Raw genomic sequence first — 12,680 nt, 5'->3', positions numbered from 1 at the left:
ACCATCACTTTAGGCCCTTGAGATTGCTTTCTCTTGACCTTTTAACCACTGAAATCCAGTGGATTTTCAGTGGTAGAATTTGTGTTTTGAGGTCTTAAATAGGAGAGGGTCATCCCCTCTCCTTGTGTCTTGTAAACTTGCCTTGTATGCCTCATGTTTGAGCATGTTTGTTAAGCTTGTGTTGGCTTGTTTTCAGCCTATTTTTGGCCTTATTTCAGTATCGAATACCACTTTTTTTGCTTGGTTTGGCCATCCCTTGCATGCTTTATGCACTTGTAGTGTAATTCTTACAAACTAGCCTTGTATGCCTTATGAAGTAGCATGTCATTCTAGCATGTTTTGGCTCCATCTCAGCTTGTTTTTGGTGTTGTTTTAGCATGGCATAACTCTCTTTTGGGTTGGTTTGATAGCCCCTTTCATGCTCCTTGCACTTGTAGTGCATTTCCATGCACTAGCCTAATGTGTATCATGCTTTAGACCATCATTCTAGCATGATTTTGGCTTAACTTCAGCAAGCTTTTGGTCATGTTTTAGCATGCTTAAGATCTGATTTGTGTTGTTTTGGTCATGTATGCCATGCTTTGTATAGCCATAGTACATTCTAGCTCACTAGCTTTGGGTTCCCAAGCCACTAGCATGCATTGCTTGGGCTATTTTCATGATTTGGCATCATTTCATACATCATTTCAGTGCATTTAGGTCATGTTTGATTCACAAGATTAATAGTGAAGTATTAATAATCCTACTAAATTAGTGTGGTATTCACTATCCAATTGGATTAATATCCATTGGATTAATAATCCCACCCCTACCCCATTACTAATAATTCTACAAATTTGTTAGATTAATTATCCATTGGATTAATAATCCTAAACCAAAATGTTAAAACAAACATAGAATAATTAGGCCCACAGATTAATAATCTCAATCCCATGCTCTAATCCATCCAATCAAACATGCCGTTAGTGTTTTCGCACTTCCACATTCGTCACTCCTTGAGTACTTTTGAGAGTTGTGCTCTTGTGCCTACTTGATGAGGCAATGCATGTGCATGCATGTCTTGCCCTTTTTGTGTCTTTGTTTTGGTGTTTTGGCCACTGTTTTGGGCATGATTGAGGTCTATCCATATTCGGTTTAAGTCCATATAGCATGTTGTTTGCATGTTCTAGTATGCTCATGTTGCATGGTTGTTTGCATGCTTATGTTGCATTGCATTGTGTTTGCATACTCATGTTGCATTAGCATTCATTGCATGCCATTAGCATAGATAAGTTGATCATGTGGTTTGCATGTTGTTGCATGTTTGTTGCATTGCATGTTGTTGCATGCTTGTTGGTTTGCATGTTGTTGCATGCCCATGTTACATTGCATTGTATTTAGCATACTTGTGTTGCATTGTGTTTGGATAATGTGTTAGTCCAAACATGAGAAACGAGGGACGTTTCATACTTGAAGTGATGAAACGTGCCTCAATTCTAGGTCGCCGACCCTCTTGATCATGCATGATAGAGATTAAGGCCCTTATGTGTTATATGTGCATTCATTAACATTGAAATGTGCAATCTTGGCTTCTCGGCCATCATGCATTGCGATGCTCGATTGGTGGCCCGAGGGTCGAGTACCGCACTCCCTTGAGCTTAAGAAATGATAGGGAGGGTGGTTGTTCACACATACCTTGCAAATACATTGCCGTACCCCTTCTTGTTCTCTGTTGTAGCAAACGGGAGAAGTGCAGCATAACCAGTAAAAGTGGTTGGCCGACCACTTTTTCTGGTCTGCAGCAAAGGTAAATGGTCGGCAGGTGGTTGGAAACATCAATAAGTGGTCGGCCATGCTCCTGGAGGTTCCCATGATGGAGTAGAAGCTACCCTGAAGTTTGTACAGTGTTCTGAGAACAATTGCAAATAGAGGCAAGTTGGGGCATCGCGATGGATTTCCAAACGAGGCAACCAAGCATGCATGCGCTTCTCGCTCCGAGGCCCCCTTTTATTTGCTTTACTTAGTTGATTTGCTTAATCTAGCTAATGCATTCGTTTTTGTACTTAATTAGTTAATGCGCTTAACTATTCAAATTGTGTTGCAATAACTAATTAGTTAACTAGGATTAGTTAATTAGTTCTGTTTTGTAATAATTAGTTTAATTAGCTTAGATTAGCTAGTTAGCTTATTATTTGGACCCTCCGTCGAGAGGGCACAACTGTTGTAATAAGCGTTCTTGTGTGTGATGCATGTCTTCCAATCCCCATTTCTTTCTCCCTTTTACTTAAATCGCTTTTGATGGTTAGTTTTAGGGCATATTTCGATTAGCATCCTTATGCTTGCATGTTTGCATTCATTCATCTGTATTGCATGCACTGGGCTCGGTGCATCATACTAACCGTATTGTATCTCAATACCAATTTGAATACATGTTATCAAACTGCATTTCACATGCCATCTTAGATAGTCGAGCCTATTTTAGCTGCATTTTGCATGTGTTGCATTAGGCATCTAGCACAGTTAAGATTCATGCATTGATTTCTAATTAGCTTCTTTCTTTGGCTCGGAGTACACTGTGAGTGTTTATGCTTTAGCATCACTGCATGAGGTGTGTATGTTGCCATGTTAGCATGCTTACCATGAGGCTAACTGCTTAATTGTATAACTACATGAATGCCTGTAGATGAAGGCTGGATTGCTTGAATTGGGACAATTCATCAAAATGTGCCGTTTTAAGCCCACTTGAGAGTGGCAAAATCATGTTTTCTAAACCCACTTGAGGGTGGCAAAATCCACGTCTTAGCCTACTTACGAGTAGCAACTTCAAACCATTTTCAAACAAACAAACATGAGATGTTTTGTTCCAATTTAGGAGATCTAGTCTATACTTGTGTGCTGTGCGCATCACGTAGTAAAGCTAGCTAAATAAACCAGAATAAGAACACATGTGTTTTAAAAAACAACATATCACGTTAGTAGTGGCCGATCTTTGATCGGGCGAGCGGGGGTGCTCATTGCATGACCTTCCCCTCTCATACTCAAGTTCTCGAGCCGAGGCAACTTTGGTGATGACGAACTTGAGGCCTTAGGCACGAGTCAGGGTTTCCTAAATTTTCCAAAAATAAAATATTTAGATGGCGACTCTGAAATCTGGCAAAGCAGTCCATGTTTGGTGCTTTTTTTATAACAATCTGTTTTCCAAAACGATTTGTCGAATTTGGACTCTTTGGTGATTTATCAGTCTTATATTACACTTTGTGAGATTAGATTCAGAACCGTGACACGAGTCCGAACTGTAGTAGCTAAGAAACAATGATTCGCGCCCTCGCGTGCGGATCGGAGTTTCGGGGCGGTCTACAGTTTCTGGCGACTCTGCTGGGGTGGTCAAGTTCTCTAAATCCCCAACGGAGTCGCCAGAAACTGTAGACCGCCTGGAACTTCGCTCCGCGCACGAGGGCGCGAATCGTTTGTTCATTAGCTACTACAGTTCGAACTCGTGTCACAGTTCTGAATCTAATCTCACAAAGTGCAATGCAAGACTGATAAATCACCAAAGAGTCCAAATCCGGCAAATCGTTTTGGAAAACTGATTTTTATAAAGAAGTGTCAAACATGGACTACTTTGCCAGATACAGAGTCGCCAGCAAAATATTTTGTTTTGAGAAATTTAGGAAACCCTGACTCGTGCCTAAGGTCACGTGTCCGTCATCACCAAAGTTGCCTCGGCTTGGGAACTTGAGTACGAGAGGGAAAGGTCATGCAATGAGCACCCCCGCTCTCCTAAACAAAGATCGGCCTTTACTAACATGATATATTATTTTTGAAAACACATGTGTTCTTATTCCGATTATTAATCTAAAATTACTATGTGATGCGCACAGCATACAAGTATAGACTAGATCGCCTAAATTGGAACAAAACATCTCATGTTTGTTTATTTGAAAATGGTTTGAAAATGCTACTTGCAAGTAGGCTAAGACGCAGATTTTGCCACCATCAAGCGGGCTTAGAAAACATGATTTGCCACTCTCAAGTGGGCTTAAAACTTACATTTCGATGAATTGTTCCAATTCAAGCAATGAAGCCTTCATCCACAGATATTCATGCAGTTAAACACTTAAGCAGTTAGCCTCATGGCAAGCATGCTAATCATGGCAATTACTTACACACATGCAAGGATGCTAAAGCGAAAACACTCACAGTGTACTCTGAGCCAAAACAAAAGCTAGTTAGTAATCAATGCATGATCCTAGCTATGTCAACAATGCCTAATACAACACATGCAAAAATGAAACTAAAATAGGCTCGGCTAACTAAGATGGCATATGAATGCAACACTTGATAACATGCTTTGAAACACGTATTCAAGCAAAGTGTATTTAAATACAATGCAGTTTGAATGATGCGCCGAACCCGATGCATGCAAGACAAAATGAATGATGCACGCATGCAAGCATAAGGATGCTAATTGAAACATGCCCTAAAACTAACCATCAAAAGCTAGTAAATAAAAGGGAGAAAGAAATGGGGTTGGAAGACATGCATCACACACACGCACGCTTATTACAAAATTGTGCCCTCTCGACGGAGGGTCCGAATAAATAAGCTAACTAGCTAATCTAAGCTAATTAAACTAATTATTACAAAACAAAGCTAATTAACTAACAAGTTAACTAATTATTATAAAATGAGCTAATTAGCTAACTACACTAGCTAGTTATTACAACACAAATTGAATAGCTAAGGGCATTAACTACTTAAGTACAGAACCAAATAGCTAATCTAAGCTAAGCAACTAAGTAAAGATGTAAGAAGAAGTCCTCTGGGCGAGAAGTGCATGCATGCTCGGTCGCCTCGTTTGGAAATCCATCGCGATGCCCCAACTTGCCTCTGTTTTCAATTGTTCTCAGAACACTGTACAAAGCTACAGATAGCTTTTGCTCCACCATGGGAACCTGTTGGAAGTCTGTCGACCACTTGTTGGTGTTTCCAACCACTTGTCGACCACCTATGTTTGCTGCAGACTAGAAAAAGTGCTCGGCCAGCCACTTTTACTAGTCTGCCGACCACTTTTTGCTGTATTTCTCCAGTTTGCTGCAACAGAGAACAAGAAGGGGCATGGCAATGTATTTGCAAGATATGTGTGCACAACTACCCTCCCTATCATTTCCTGATCTCAAGGGAGTGCGGTTCTTGACTCTCGGGCCACCAATCGCGCATCTCGATGCATGATGGCCAAAGAGGCAAGATTGCACGAATCAATGTAAATGAATGCACACATAACACATAAATGCCTTAACCTCTATCATGCACGATCAAGAGGGTCGGCGACCGAGAAATGAGGCACGTTTCATCACTTCAAGTATGAGACGTCCCTCGTTTTTCGTGTTTGGACTAACACCCAATCCAAACACATACAATGCAACTCAAGCATGCTAAACACAACGTAACGCATCCATACGCAATGCAATGTAACATGAGCAACCTATCAATGCTAATGGCATGCATACATAATGCAATGCAACATAAGTATTTCAACACAAAGCAAACAACAAGCATGTGAACAACATGCAAGAAAACATGCATAATGGACTTAAACCGAATATGGACGGACCTCAGTCATGCCAAAATCGTGACCATAATGCTGAAATAAAGGCATGAAAGCAAGAGAAATGCATGCACGTGTATTGGCGCACCAATTAGGCATAAGAACACAACTCTCAAAAGTTCTCAAGGAGTGACAAATGTGGAAGTGTAACAACACTATAAGCACTAAAATTAGGTATGAAATGATGTTAAATCATTCAATCAACACAAGCAAGGCATGCAAGAGTCCTTAAGACACAAAACTACCAAGGAGGACTACTCTAAAGACATGCAATACATGGCACAAATACATGAACCAAGCATGGACAGAGTTCAAATAGGTCTAAGCAAGGACCAAAACATGCTGAGATGGGAGCTCAAAGGTCTAAGCCTGCATGCATGCACACTAGGCCATAAGCAAGGCAACAATGCATAACCCTTAGAGGCACTCAAAGGGTGAAAGAAGTGGGAACATGGCAATGCTACATGCTCTGAAATACCATGTTAAATGATGCCAAATCATGTACATGTCACAAATGAAGCATGCTAGGAGGCTCAAAGCTTGAAACTAGCATAAGCACTTGCACTATGGCTGTGCAAAACATGAAGCATATGGCCAAGATAACCCAAAAAAGTCCTAGAGCATGTCAAAATGATGCTAAAACATGCATGGAGCAAAGCCAAAACAAGCTAGCATGAAGGCATGAAGCATGGAATATACAAGACCAATATGGAGGATTACATTACACCTACCAAGACCAAGCATGAGATGGCTTTGCCAACAAAAATCAGAGTTATGTCATGGCAAAATAACTCCAAAAACACACTGAAATGATAGCTCGCAAGCTTAGGCATGAAGGCATACACAATGGCTCATGATTAAGGCATAAAGCACAAACTCTCCAATGCACTAAAAGAGTGAAAGATGTGAGTGTATGGAAATGAAACATGCTCTGAAATCACATATGAAATGATGCCAAATCATGAAAATAGTCCAAGCAATGCATGCTAGTGGACTCAATACACAAACTAATGAGATAGATTGAACCATGGCTATACAAAGCAATGCATGCATGACCAAAACAACATAAATTAGACCTAGAGCATGCTAAAATATGACCAAAATCTTGCTGAAGTTAAGCCAAAATCATGCTAAAATGATAGTCAAAAGCATGATGTATGTTAGGCCAATGAATGGAATTGCACTACAAGTGCATGGAGCATGGAAGGGGCTATCAAACCAACCCAAAACAGAGTTATGGCATGCTAAAAAAACTACAAAAACAAGCTGAGATGGAGCCAAAACATGCTAGAAAGACATGCTACTTCATAAGGCACACAAAGCTAGTTTGCAAAATTTATACTACAAGTGTATAAAGCATGCAAGGGTGACCAAACCAAGTCAAAACAGTAGTATGCCATGTCAAAATAACCCCAAATAAATGCTAAGATGGAGTCAACATAAGCTTAACAAACATGCTCAAACATGAGGCAAATGAAGCAAGCATCCAAAATACAAGGAGAGGGGATGACCCTCCCCTATTTAAGACCTCAAAACACAAGTTTTACCACTGAAAATCCACTGGATTTCAGTGGTTAAAAGGCCAAGAGAAAGTGATCTCAAGGGCCTAAAGTGATGGTGTAAAACAAAGCCAAACAAGGCACAAGAGGGGGTAAACCACCCCCAACACAAAAGAGACCTTAAATAAACATTACAAGCATGCAAAATTAGAACTTTTTGTAGTAGAAATTCAAGCCAAAATAAGCATGCAAATAGGTCCAAAAGATTAATCAAAATCAAGGGTCTAAGAGGTTAGAAGCTCACCCTTGTAGAACCACTTTAGAGCAACAACTCCAGCAGTTTTCTTGGATCAAAACCAGTCCAAAAACACCAAAACTAGCTTCAAAGTGCCTCAGCAACAAGAGTATGGTGTTTGAGTGTGTGTTTGTGTGCAATAGTATGATGAAAATGCACTTTTAAGCACAAAACAAGAGAGAATGAGCAAATATAGAGACAGGTGTGTATCTATAGCAAAAGCACAAAGTTCTGAACCTAAGGCAAGAGGGGGGAGGTTCTCTTTTATAGAGAACCAAAGTTTAAGCTTGTTGAACAAGCTTAGGCCTTCAAGCCACGTGTATGGAGAATGGTTTATGTGCCCTCCAGCTGTTACAGCTGGCACCAAAAGATCTTCAGAAAGGTGTTGGAAAGCTGCCGACCACTGACCACTTGAAGTGGTCGGTCAGCTACTTGTAGTGGTCGGCTGACCACCACAAGTGGTCTGCCAGGAAAGAAAGTGGTCGGCAGGTGGGGGGAGGTGGTCTGCACAATGAAAGCAAGCCAATGGTGTGGTGGCTGACCACTTTTGGTGGTCCAATGACCAAGAAGACCAGTTAGCTGACCAGAAAACTGGCTGACGGGGAAGAAAAGTGATTTTCAGGGGGAAAAACTTGTCTCCCACCCTCATTCTACCCTCCAAGCAAGGAAAACAAGGTTTGTGCCAAAAACAAACCAAAAAAGATGAAAGACAAAAGTCCGGTGATCAAGACGTGTAGCCGGAAGCCCCAAAAACTAGTCTACGGGCACCAAAAGTGGTCTACGAGAGAAAAGTGGTCTACAAGACCACAGTGTCCCTCTAGGCAGAGGCAACAAGGCATGGTTCAAAAACCAAGCCAAGCGGAGAACGTTAAGCGGTCTCAAGACAAGGCGCGCGGCCAAAGGCTCTGAAAATCAGAAACTAGTCTCCAAGAGTGAAAGGTGGTTTACAACCACAAAAAGTGGTCTACGGACCTCTCTCCCCCTCCAGACAAGGTCAACAAGTCTTGGTCCACAAACCGAGACAAAACACAAAGAGTTCAGAGGCCTGGAGGCAAGGCACTCAGCCGAAAACTTCGGAAACTCAAAACGAGCACAACAGGCACTATCACCGAGTGCTCAATCAATGACGTCTGAGTCTTAAGGTCGGTCAAAAATGGGGTGTCTACAATCACTGATGAGAAGGAGCAGGCCAAGAGGCCTTTTATGCGTAGTTCCAATGTAACCACCAGTGGTGGCACCGCTGCACGGGCGTCGAATGTGAGCATTGTCACCACCACAACCAAAACTGCCAATCCCTTTGCCAATACAACTCCACAAACTTCAACCAACCTTGCCCGATCCCAGAGAACCTTTACTCAAATCTACATGCCTTTATCTCAAGCCATGAAGGTGTTGATCAAAAAGGGGCACCTCAAACCACTAGAGCGCCCACTACCTGATCCTCTCCCACCAAAACACAACCCAGCCAAGTACTGCGCATTTCACCAGCAGCACGGTCACAATACCGACCAACGCTTCAGATTACGTAATGAGATTCATGACCTCATTGACAACAAGGTGATTGCACCACCCCTAAAGGCAAATGTAACTACAAACCCTCTCCCAACCCACAATCAAGTTCCTCCACCTCGGAACCTAAACCTAATCCATACACTAGCCATCTCCTACGACCCCAGCGTATATATTACCCCTTCCCACCTACCTAGATCGACGGTGTTCATCCCTAAAAGCACAGATTTGTGCATGATGGACGCATCCCCACTTCAACCTAAACCTATGGTGATGACAATTGCAGTAGGAAGGAGGCTGGCCTTAGAGGAGAGTACGAGCCTATTGCCTGAGTGCTCTGAAGACTTGTCTGAGGGAAAGTACGATCCAAGCTGCTACATTGTGCCAATTGATCAAGTTAAGCCCAAAGTGGTATTGCTAACTATAGTGGAGGTCAATGTGATTAAGAAGGATGGCCCGAGCCAATGGTTAGATGATCTGGTGGAACCAGATGAGGATCTAGACAACCTGCAATTCTTTGACGAACAAGATCAAGGGGATGTGAAGATTAACTGGTTCGATTTGCATGGATCAGCGGACAACTCTGGGTGGTTAAGTAATGAACCAGACAAGGAGAAAGAAACTAAAACAAAATAGGAGGAGAAGAAAGCAGGAATTACTGTAGTGGCCAGAATGGCCGATGAAAAGGGGAAACTGCCAGAGAACAAAGGTGTGAAAAATTCAGCTTAGGAACTGGGCACTGTGAGTACAGTAGACACAGACCAAGAAGCTACGCTGAAACAATTTGCACAAGAGATGGAGGAAGACAATCGACAAGCTGTAATGGCCCAAAACCCTGCGGGGGAAACTTATGATGTGAAAGTAATCCAAATGGAGCCGGACAACTATATGTCGACTGTCGGAGGTGTATGGTGGGAGGATGACGATCTACTTCTGGCTCACACCGATGAAGACTAGGGTGAGTGCCTCCCAAACAACACATGTACGTGAAAGAGATAGACCACATGACAAGAAGCAGACAGTATTTTAAGCCACTGCACTTAGACCAAGTTGAGGCATCTGGGAAAGACATGGAGGTTGAGAAATAGAAAGAGAAACAGCTGGAAGAAGAGGCAGTGTTGAAGCAACTGAAAAAATCCAAGTCGACATCTCAATCTAGGGTCTTCTTATGGCCTCCCGAGTACATCGATAGGCTGTATTATCAGCAATGGACAAAGCTAAATTGTCCATTGACACTACCCGTAAACAGCTTGTGGGATTGGTCTTCCTAGGTGGTGTCGGGCGAACACTAACCTTTTCTAATAAAGAATTGCCACTGGAAGGCTCAACTCATAACAAACCCATGTATATATCTGTTGAATGCAAGGAAAAATGGGTACCGGTGGTGTTGGTCGACACTGGTTTAGCTATCAATGTATGTCCTTCCCGCACAGTTTATGCCATCAGCCTTAGACTGGCAGACTTTGTGCCCATTGCCCAAGTAATTTGGGTATATGATAATACGAGTAGGGAGGTTATGGGCACAGTATAAATTGGAGTCCAGGTGTGCCCGCCTCAATAAGATGTCGAATTCCTTGTTCTGGATAACCCGGCCACCTTCAACTTACTATTAGGGAGGCCCTGGCTGAACCTTGTAAAAGCAGTCTCCTTTACCCTCCACCAAATGCTGAAATACCCTCATGGAAAAGGAGTAGCGATTGTTTTCAGGAATTCATCCATTCACCCACCGCCAGAGGTAATCACACACAACGCTGGAAATCACACACAGCGCGGAGGATGTATTCCTCTCAGGGTTCACTCTGGATGAGGCCCGAGTAGTGCAAACCATCTTGGCAGCAGATGAGGGCATGTATGTCAGCGTCCAGTCTATTTATTTCATGAACAAACTGTAACATGTGCCTGGAATAGGGCTTGGAAGAAGTGGCCACAAAGGCGTCACAGTATTAGCCGATGTGCCACACAATCCACATGCCTTTTGTCTGGGTTATGTACCCACCAAAGAGGACTGGATTAGGAAAAGAGAAGAGATGACAGGCAGAGCTAGAGCCAAGCAAGCCGAGAAACACTATAAGCTCAGTCACATGCCAATCCGGGGAACATTAAATGGCCGTTTTGTTTGGGAGGGAGAAGACTTCCTCGTTTACGACTTTCCCAAGCCCTAGATGAATTCTACGAAGCAGCGTGTTCCTAGCTTCAAAATCTTCTTCGACCTGCAGTTGCAAGATAGTGATGCCAAGGAAAAGGCTAAACTAAGTGCTGAAGTTGAAAAGATCATGGAAAGTGACTCGGATAACTGCAAGCTTAAAGTAGAGGCAGCACTGGCATGTCTCCTTACGGATCCTCCAGCTGACTCAGAGAACTTGGGAGATAACCTTACCATCTCCATGATTGGGGACCAATTGGGTGTGAACCCATCCAGCAGCATTTTGAATGCATCAGAAGAACAATCTCTTGTTTGGTAGTTGAAGGAGGGCTACCTATCTAATTCTGAGTCAGGTGATGAGCCAGAATCTGATTTCACAGAGTTTGTGGAGTCAGAATCAAATTTCGATTCTTCTGAGTCCGAGTTTGGTATTCTTGGGGGTGATAACCCAAATGCCAAGGTCTTGTCCAGGTCCTCTTTTTCTTTTGCTTTTGAGTCGGTTGTAACCGAATAGTTGGATCTTATGAATGAGAACGCTGCTGATTTTGAGTATTTTTCTGTGCCACTTGTTTATTGTATTGACCAAGATTTTTAGAATTTTAATGAAAACGATGAAGAAGGAATTCCTCTTGTTTTGAAAAACTTGATTAATCGAGAGGAGAAGACGTTTACAAAACCCTGTGTGGATGAAATCATTGTTACAAATGTGGGTATCGAGAAGGATCCACGTCTGGTCCAGATCGGGTCCACATTGTCTTCGGAGGAGTGCGAGCGCTTAGTCGCTTTATTAAAAGATTTCAAAGGTGTTTTCGCGTGGTCCTACGAAGACATGCTTGGAATCAATCCTGAGATTGTATAGTATCGAATCCCTTTTGACCCCGAGGCCTGACCTGTCAAGCAGAAGTTGTGAAGAATCCATCCGGATTGGGTGTTGAAAATCAAAGAAAAGGCCACCAAGCAGATCGAAGCAGGTTTCTTGTTAGTATCTAAATATTCGACTTGGTTGGCTAACATTGTCCCAGTGCTGAAAAAGGATGGTAGAATCCAGGTGTGTGTAGACTTCCGCGATTTGAACAAAGCCAGTCCGAAGGATGACTTTCCTCTGTCGCACATTGATGAGTTAGTGGACTTCACTGCAGGCTATGCATTGCTATCCTTGATGGACGGGTTTTTCGGGTATAACCAGATTTTGATGGCGCTTGAGGACAGAGAGAAAATTGCATTTACTACGCCATGGGTACTTACTGCTATCGGGTTATGCTGTTTGGGCTGAAGAATGCCAGGGCTACTTATCATAGGGCTGCGACCACTATTCTGCATGATATGATCCACAAAGAGGTCGAGGTGTATGTGGACGACATGATTGTCAAGTCCAAAGAAAGAGAGGGCCACTACGTCGCCTTGAAAAAATTCTTTCAACGGATCAGAGAATACAGACTAAGCTTGAATCCGCAGAAGTGCACTTCCGGCGTAACAGTAGGGAAAATGCTGGGCTTTTTATCACACAGAGGGGCATCGAAGTAGATCCTTCCAAAATCAAGGTCATCCTAGAAATGCCACCACCAAGGACTGAAAAGGAGGTGCGAGGCTTTCTAGGTAAAGTACAATTCATAAGATGGTTTATTTTCAAATTAACCTTGACTTGTG

This window comes from Camellia sinensis, chromosome 9 (genome assembly GCF_055761805.1).
Source record: "Camellia sinensis isolate YWXY chromosome 9, ASM5576180v1, whole genome shotgun sequence".
Classification (NCBI taxonomy): domain Eukaryota; kingdom Viridiplantae; phylum Streptophyta; class Magnoliopsida; order Ericales; family Theaceae; genus Camellia; species Camellia sinensis.
This window is presented reverse-complemented; position numbering follows the sequence as displayed.